The sequence below is a fragment of the Microtus ochrogaster genome, linkage group LG8, assembly GCF_000317375.1.
Source record: "Microtus ochrogaster isolate Prairie Vole_2 linkage group LG8, MicOch1.0, whole genome shotgun sequence".
NCBI lineage: Eukaryota > Metazoa > Chordata > Mammalia > Rodentia > Cricetidae > Microtus > Microtus ochrogaster.
In genome coordinates this window covers 23,660,578-23,670,414 of record NC_022033.1, presented here as the reverse complement: position 1 = coordinate 23,670,414, position 9,837 = coordinate 23,660,578, and positions in this window count along the sequence as shown.

Genomic DNA, 9,837 nt, shown 5'->3' with positions numbered 1-9,837 from the left:
CTCTGTAGACCAGGCTGGTCTCGAACTCACAGAGATCCACCTGCCTCTGCCTCCCAAGTGCTGGGATTAAAGGCGTGCGCCACCACCACCCGGCCAGAGGGAAAATCTTAATCCATCATTAAAAACAGGGGCCGAGGTTATGTTAGACAAGGTGTTGCATGCCTTTAATCCCAACACACAAGAGGTAAAGGTACGTGGACTTCTGTGAAGTCAAGGTCAGCCTGGTCTACATAATGAGTTCCAGTCCAGTCACAGTTAGTGAGACCCTTTCTTTAAAAAAAAAACAAAAAACAAAAAATCTCAAGTCCACCTCCGAGGAGACAGAGGGTTCCTCATTCCCACCAACTCTCAGGTGCTGAGCAGCAGAAAGGAGTGTGAGGTGAAGACCAGAATTCCCCGAGGGAAAAGGAGGATGAGATAAGGGCTTTTGGATCTGTTAATAGTGGACAGCTGAAAAGGGCCGGAGAGATAGGCCCCTTGGCCCCAAGCCTGGAAGATCCTGATAAGGCTGTCTCAACTCAGCAGTTCTCCAGAGGCGAGGCGGACCAGTGTCCAAGAACTAATCCACCATCACTGGGCAGCCACTTCAATTGCTCATCTCCTCTCAACCTCATAATCCCTTAAGTGAAGCTTACTTATCTGTAGGATGCAGAAAGGAAGAGGCTCAGAGAGGGTCCCTCACAATTCAAGGTCACACAGCAAACTGAGGTAGAAACTTAGCCTGTTCCTCTGAAAAATCCAGGGCTGCCCTTGATAGTTGCCAGTCTCTGTTAATGTTCCAGGAACCAAGGTCAGGATATAATATGCTCTTTTCAAAGGGTGTTAGGATGGACTCTGACTTGGTTAGTACCTACACCTCCCACCATCTACACCAACTTCCTCTCTAAAGGAGTCCGTGGAGGTAGTAGCTCCTGGCCCTGTGCCATGTACCTGGAGACATCTTGCCTTTGGTCCTTTCTGAGATGCAGAACGGGCCAGGCAGTGGTGGTGCGCACTTTAATCCCAGCACTTGGGAGCAGAGGCAGATGGATCTCTGGGTTCAAGGCCAGCCTGGTCTACAGAGTGAGTTCCAAGGCAGCCAGGGCTACACAGAGAAACCCTGTCTCAAAAAGCAAAAAATAAACAAAAAAGAGGCAGAGTGGTGTGGCAGAGGCTAGACCTCTCAGCCCAAGCAGCAGAGGCTAGACCTCTCAGCCCACGCCTCGCATTTCCCTTGAGGCGCTCTCTTCCGTGCCACGGCGTCTATGGAACACCTAGTGTATGTTTGCCCTTGTCGGGTCTGGGGAGCCACCTGGAGCCTGCAGGCCAGGGCAAGGCTGAAGAATCGAATGGCTTCCATGGACCAGCACAGTATGCTCATTAAAAAGTTTGACAAGTGACGGAGATAATTGAAAGCTATTTATTCCACACCAACCTCCCGTACTTATACATCTTAGCTTGAAAGAAAAATTCTAAACACGAGTGTCCTATCATTACAAGGAATACATAATTGGGAGAAATGTCTCTATGGGGACTTCATGTTATTAAGAGACACAGAGACGTCCATTGTTGAGTCCTGGCAGAAGGCACGGAGGAGTTCTACATCTGCGGTTCCCCCTTCCCCTTGAGTGATCCCAGGATGCTACACTGACTGGCAGTTTACTGTCCCTAGAGAGGGTCTGTCACCATGCCAGCTCTGGTTGAGTAGGCCCCCTGCCCGCTGGAGAGGTGGTCTTACACAAAGGCAAGCCTTCAGAGCCGCGGACCCCAGCTCATCCTGGCTGGGTGACAAGGGACAGTGAGGTATTTCTGGAAGGGTTGTGTGTTCCCCAGCCCCGGAATGTGGGGTAACTGTTCTGAGATGGGTGCCAGGGTCAGATGAAGGGAACATGGCAAGTAGTCTTCAAACTGGCCAACAGAATGGCTTAGTGTGGAACTGCAAGCACCTGGCTTCCTGATAAAACCAGCCATAGAGTCTGGGGCTGTAACCCCGTGGCTGAGACTGCTTGCCTAGCATGCCAAAGCCCTGGGATCCATCTCCAGCTCTGCTAAAAACTTGTGGTGGTGCACACCTGTAATCCCAGCACTAGGGAGACGGAGGCAGAAGGATCAAAAGTATAAAGATACCCTTGACAATACAGCAAGTTCAGGGCTAGCCTGGGCTACACTTGCCCCTGTCTCAACATGAAGCAAAAACAAAACCTATCATAGCTGGCAATGCTAACCAGGCCATCAAGGCACTGAGCAGTTCCTGTGATGTTGTCATGTCCTGTCCCCCATCCCCATCGCCATACTCACTTCCTGGCTTGCCTTGTTCCCTTACTGTGACCGTACTTGCTCTGATGTTCCAGGAGGGCACAGAGTAAATGTCACAACACTATTGATAAGATACTGCACTAGCACAGCTGCTCCCTTGGCGGGCCATGAGGGATGAGATACAGGCGTGGGAGTATAGGGAAAGTAGACATTCCTGGGGTCACTGTGCAGCTCTAGCCCTCAGTCAGCCCACAGGCTCAGAGGGAGAGAGGGCAAACCATGCAGAGTGACGTCATGCTTGTCCTGACCAGGGGATGAGGATGGAGATTCTTAGAGCCAATGGCTCTGATTCCTCATCTGTAAACAGGAGTAATAAAATCATGATAATAATAACAATGTTTGTCTGATAGGGAGGCTGTTGCTATAGTGAACGAGCTGCCGGGTGCTTAGAGCAGTACCTAATGTGCCAAGAGCGCTCAATGCAATGTCAGCTGCTATTAAGTATGGAGATGAAGCCAGGTGGTGGTGGGGTGAGCCTTTAATCCCAACACTCCAGAGGCAGAGGTAGGCGGGTCTCTGAGTTCGAGGCCAGCCTGGTCTACAGAGCGAGTTCCAGGATAGCCAGGGCTGCACAGAGAAACCCTGTCTGGAAAAACCAAACCAAACAAAATGAGTACGTACTACTCTTCCAGAGGATTCGAACTTGGTTCTCAGTACTCATTTAGGTCTGCTCACAGTCCTACATAACTCCAGCTCCAGGGATCCAGCATCTGTGGGCACCTTCACACATGCACACTCATGCGTGCATGCACACACACACACATACATAAAATAAAAATTTAAGATGGGGTATCAAAATATTCATACACATAAAATAAAAATAAATAAATCAGCCAGGTGATGGTGGCGCACGCCTTTAATCCCAGCACTCGGGAGGCAGAGGCAGGCGGATCTCTGTGAGTTCGAGACCAGCCTGGTCTACAGAGCTAGTTCCAGGACAGGCTCCAAAGCCACAGAGAAACCCTGTCTCGAAAAACCATAAAAAATAAATAAATAAATAAATCTTAAAAATCTTTAAAAGTAATAAAAGGACAGTGAGCTGGCCTGCCAACAAGCCTGAGGACTGGAGTTCAGTTAGCCCAAGGGCCCCTAGGATTCATATCAAGGAAGGAGAAGAGACTGTTAACCCACATACACACTCTCCCCACATAAATAAATGTTAAAAATGTATTTTCTTTGGGCGTAATGGCAGAAGGATCTCTACAGACTCAAGGCCAGCTTTGTCTACATAACAGGTTCCAGGCCAACCACGGCTACACAGTGAGGCTCTTTCTCAAAAACGGATAGATGAGATTTAGATATATAGATATAGATGTATAAAATAGGAACGAGACACTCTCAATAGAAGTGTGCAAGAGGGTACACACCTACCATCCCAGTTCTTGAGAGATAGAGGCAGGAAGGTCAGGAGGTCAAGAACAATATTAGCTGCATGGTGAATTCAAGACCAGCATGGGCTGTATGAGACCCTCATTCAAACATGCACTCATGTATGTGCACACACACACACACATGTACACACACATGCAAGCACATACAGGTATGCACGCACGCACATACACACACATGCACACACACACACACACACTTGATGGAAAGGGAGGCAGTTTCTCTACCTTTTCATTTTGAGATTTCCAAAAAGAAAAACTAGTTCTGCTCATCTGGAGAACAGGAGAGCTGTTCAGAATAGCCCGGTCCTGTGAGTCACAGACAGGCCCAGAGGCAGGGAGGGGACATATGTTTGGAGGACAATGGAGTGTGCTACGGAGGCAATCCTCTATCCCACTGATCCTGGACCTTTTCTGGGGGCAGGGAGGAAAGAGACAAGGGATTTCATGTAGCCGAGCATGACCTCGAACTCCTGACTCTCTAGTCTCCCGGCTTCTAAGTGTAGGTATGCACACCATACCTGGGTCCTGAAACTTTTTCATATTTTAACATCTCTGCACTTCTTTATGTCTCCCCCTTCCTCTCCCTCTCGCTCGCTCTCTCTCATACTCCCACCCTCCCCTTCCTCTCTTTTCTGGTGCTGAGAATCAGAAGCTGGATGCTAGGCAGTGCTCTGGTACTCAGCTAGACCCCAGCCCTGTTTTCCTTGTTAGGGAATCAGAATGATCATGTTTCTCAGGTCCTGAGCGGCTTCTTAGAGGTGGTGAGCTACCGTCTACAGCACATGCCTGTTGGGGCTGGGAGTGATATCGGTGGGAGAAGCCAAGCTCGCTCCCTGCAGGACTCTGGTTTCCATTCCTTGGACACATATGTGCAGGGCCCAGCCCTTGCTATGTCGTAAGCCCTCAGTTTACCACCATGGTCTTCAGCGTCAGCAGATGCTGGCCACCATTTTGTAGCTGACACCTGTGTTGGGTTGACCGGTGAAGGACAATTGCAGCTATGGAGGAGAGTGGAGAGGGCAAAGCGCCGGGAAGAAAGACGTTGTAGAATATATTAAGATATTCACTGGAAAAGCCAGAGCCATCCAGCACCCCCCCCATGCCCGCCCACACACTATTTTTAAATAAAAAAAAAAAATCTCCTCTGGAAGCCAGAGTTATATATATGCCAAACAGGCCAGGAAACCCAGCAGGGCTCCTGGGGCTGGCAATGAACCGAAACAGGGGCATTGTGTCCAGGCCACTGGCTGGCTGAGGGGGCATTGTTAGGGCCTGGCCTCGTCTGGGAAGAGGGGGGTGAAGAGGGCAGGGGGAGTATGTTCCCATGACTCCCTGGGGAGCAATGACAATCAGGGCCAGCTGCGAAGCCTGGCATGCCAGGGGTCTGGTAGGCGGCTGGCCTCAGAAGGGCCGTGAAGGGCAGGGGAGGATTGAAGAGGAACAGGGGAGGGTACTAGGTCCAGGGCCTCTCTCTTGGCCAGAGACAAACTCCAAAGCAGAGAGACATGGGGGCTACTCACTGCGCCCTCATCTCTCTCACCCTTCTGTGCCCTTCTCCAAGGACACCCCAGACCCACCCACTCTTCCTTCACAAGCTGTGGACACCCTGGACCACAGGGCTTCCGGCTGGCACCCCGAGCTCCTGTGCTCTGTTCCTCCTGTGAAGGCAGAAAAGTCTTTGCCAAACCTAACTCACACCGCACTGGTATTCCCTGGCGCAGGCCCGGTGCTTTCCCTAGGCATGTCACGCGCGCTGCAGGTATCCAGGGTGACGGCTAGGCTCATCACGCCTTTAAGTCACAGAGGATTTTATTTTTGGTTTGGATTTTTGTTGTGCTAAGAAAGGGTTTCCCGGGCTGGAGAGATGGCTCAGTGGTTAAGAGCACCGCCTGCTCTTCCGAAGGTCCTGAGTTCAATTCCCGGCAACCACATGGTGGCTCACAACCATCTGTAATGAGATCTGTGCCCTCTTCTAGCTTGCAAGCAGAGTACTGAGAATACTGTATACAAAATAAATAAATAAATAAATAAATAAATAAATAAATAAATCTATCTTAAAAAAAAAAAAAAAGAAAAGAAAGGGTTTCCCTATGTAGTCCAGGCCTGGAACTCATTATGTCTTCCAGGCTGGCCTCAAGCATGTGGGCTCTGCCTCCTGAGTGCTGGGGTTACTAGGGCATACCACCATGCCTGGGCTTTTTTCTTTCTTTTGTTAGTTTTTTAGTTTATTGGTTGTTTTTGTGTTTTGAGCTAGGATCTTGTGCTGGGTGGTGGTTGCACACACCTTTAATCCCAGCACTTGGGAAGCAGAGGCAGGTGGATCTCTGTGAGTTCGAGGCCAGCCTGGCCTACAGAGTGAGTTCCAGGAGAGCTGGGGCTGTTACACAGAGAAACTCTGTCTCAAAAAAAAAAAAAAACAAAAACAAAAACATAATCTGAAAGAAAAAGAGATAGGATCTTGCTACTGATGATGCTCTAGCTTCAAATTTGTGATCTTCCGGCCTCACCTGGAGGTCCTGGGATTATATATACATTTTGTTTGCTTATTTTGTTTCGCTTTTCTTTTTTGTTTCTGTTTTGTTTTTTGAGTTAGGGTTTCTCTGTGTAGCTCTGGCTGTCCTGGAACATGCTTTGTAGACCAGGCTGGCCTCAAAGTCACAGAGATCCGCCTGCCTCTGCCTCCCTGAGTGCTGGGACAAAGGCGTGCGCCACCACTGCCCCTCTTGTTTTGCTTCATATTTGCACTTTTTGAGATGGCATCTTATTATGTAACTTTGGCTGGAATGGAACTTGCTATATAGTCCTGGTTGGTCTCAAATTCACAGAGATCTCCCTTCCTAAAGATACGGGCCACCACCTCCATGACTGATCATCCATTATTTTCAGTTATGTGTACATGTGTTAGGATGGTATGTGCATATAAATACAGGTGGTCATAGAAGTCAAAGCACCAGATCCTCTGGAGCTGGAGTTAGAGGTCCTTGGGAAACACCTGATGTGGGTACTGGGAACTGAACTTGGGTTCTCTGCAAGAGCAATACATGCTTCTAGCAGCTGAGCCATCTCTTTAGTCTTGAACCCTGAGATTATAGATGTGTATGACAGCAGCCAGCTGGATTTTGTTATTTAATGTAAAGGAGGAGCAGGAGGAGGAAGAAGAGGGTATATTGTGTTTGATTATAACCCAGCACTTGGGAGGCAGAAGCAGAAGGATGTCTGAATGCAGAGACAGTCTGGTCTAACAAAGTTTTAGATCAATTACATATTAAATTACATTAATTAAGATAATTAAATTAGGTTTATATAGTGAGAGCTTATCTCAAAATATCAACAACAATGATAATAAAGTAAAACAATAAAAGGAATAAATATCCATAAGTCACAACTTGATGTGGGATTCCCCTCTGTATGCTGTGAATATGTTTTATTACCATTGGTTAATGAATAAAGCTGTTTAGGCCAATGGCTTAGTAGAGCAAAGCCAGGTGGGAAATCCAAACAGAGATATAGAAAGAGAGTAGGCGGAGTAAAAAAGATGCCATGTAGCTGCTGAAGGAGACAGACACAAGAACAGAACCTTATAGGTAAGCCACAGCCTCGTGGTGATACACAGATGAATAGAAATGGGTTAATTTAAGATGTAAGAGCTAGCTAGGAGTATGCATGACTCATTGGCCGAATAGTGTTGTAATTAAAACAGTTTCTGTGTGATTATTCGGGTCTGGGCAGCTGAGAAACAAACAAACAAACAGTCTCAACTTACAACAACTGGTTAGGCAGATAACAAATTCTGTACCACTGAGCTACACCCTTAACCCCAAAGAGAATTTTTTTGTTTTTGTTTTTGTTTTTGAGACAGGTTGTCCTGGAACTCACTATGCAGACCAAGCTGGCCTTGAATTCACAACTTCCTGCCCATGCCCCAATGCTGGTATTAAAAGCATATGCATGCATGATACCCATCCTTCAAAATACTTTGTTTTTAATTTTGTGTATATCTAGGGGAAGGTGTGTCTGTGAGTGCGGGTGCTCATGGCATCAGGTGTGGGTGCTGGGAATCGAACTCAGTCCTCTGCAAGAGCACTACAAGCTCTTAACTACTAAACCCCTTGGTTTGGATTTTGGATTTTGAGACAGCCATATATAGGCCAGACTGGCTATTCTGGTTAGTTTTTTTGTGTTTTTCTTTGTTTGTCAACTTGACACAAACTCGAGTTTCTGGGAAGAAGAAGCTCAATTGAGAAAATGCCTCCATCAGATTGGCCTGTGGGCGTGTCCATAGGGCACGTCTTGATTAATGACTGACCTGGGAGGGGACAGTGCCATCCTTGGACAGGTGGTCCTGGGTATATAAGATAACAAACTGAGCAAGCTAGCGGTGGGGGGGGGGCAAGCCAGGGCAGCGATCCTTCATGGCTTCCCCTTTAGTTTCTGCCTTTCACTCCTGCCTGACTTCCTCAGTGACTGGGTGTGACCTGAGTAGTCAGAAGATGAAATAAAAACTTCCCTCCCGAGTTGCTATTGGTTGTGGTGTTTTATCACTGAAATAAAAATCTAAGACACTAGCTTCAAATTCACTGCATGAAGCAGAGGATGATCGTGAACTCATGGTTCACCTTGCTTTGCCTCCTGAATGCTGAAATCACATGAGCAACAGAAATTACAGTTCTTCCAGGGCTGGGGATATAGCTCAGTTGGTGACTCTTGTATAACAGATAGGAGGGTTTGTACAGGTACAAACCCCAGCATTGCATACACACATAAAGGCGCTCACAGCTCCGCCTACGTGTGCCCTGCTTGCATGCTTTTTCTAAGACACTGCTTGAGTTTAATACATCTTTGAAGTCACAGTTTTTGGATATTCCATTAGTTCTTAAGTTCTGTTGTTTTGGTTTGTTTGTTTGTTTGTTTTGAGACCGGCCTCCTCTGTCAAGTCTGGCTCTATGAACTTGACTGCATGGATTTTGGAAACAACACCGTCAGAGGGGATGACAGGCTCCCACGGATGCCAGAGGAATTCATGACATAAACAAAGGCACTCCAAAAGAAGCATCTAAAGAGCTGATGTGGCCTGGCCCTGGTCCTGACTCTCAACTGACACCCAACCCACAGGGAGAAGCCTGGAAGAGTAAAGAGAAGATTGTGACATTCACGCCAAAACTGGCATGTAGTTCTGCCGGCTTTCTGTCTAAGTCACGACTTCCATGGGAGTGCTTGAGCAGAATCTCTGGTGAAAGGAAAAAAACAAAACAAAGCAGCCAGGTCCCCATGCCCTGTGTTTAGATGATTTCTAGTCTGACATTCACAAGAGAGCTCAGCTTTCCTTTGTCCTCTACTGGGCGTGTTTGGCCTCTTCTGCCTCTGCTTAAGGTCAGAACCCTTGCTCTAAAATGGCCTTCAAGGCTGAAGTAAGACATTTTCCCCCTAGGAATCTGAAACAAGACAAGGGAAGGGGGGGAAACACTTTTCTTTTTATAAATACGCTCTAATCTGTCAAAGCAAAAGGATGATCTGAAGCCACAGCTTGTCGTGTCATGGGCTTCATTCTGGGAGGCAGAACACCGCGTTCTAGTTTAGGAGAACGGAGGGTTCAAAGCTGGCTTCTTATAAACCAAACACACTCACAGAGTGGTAAAGGGAACAATGTGAAGAGAGAGGCTGCTGCCAGGATCCCTTCTGGGGCCTGGACGTGGAAGGCTTGAGTGGAAAGTGTCAAACACAGGCAGTTTCTTGGCATCTCAGTCTGCAAATTGTTGTTCTCACACGGGCTTGCTTAGCGATCTCTAATCTGGAAGTGGAGAAGCAGAAGGGCCCCAAATTAACGCCTCCCCCTCCACTAGGAAGTCTGAGGGCCTGGATTTGGGAGCCGTCTCTGGAAGGTCCAGGGTGTCTGCAGGGGTTCATTGTTACTCATCATAGTATGGACCTGCCCAAGGTGCTGGGAAAGTGGAGTCGGGTGGGTAAAAGGAGGGGCTGAAATAATCACTTAAAAAAGATCATTTTAATTTTAGGCACGTGCATGTGTGTATACAGGATAATAAATAAGATTTATAAAAAAATCTATGTTTCCAACATTTTATTGATTATTTGGGAATTTCACATCATGCACAGCAAAAGGATGATCTGAAGCCACAGCTTGTCGTGTCATGGG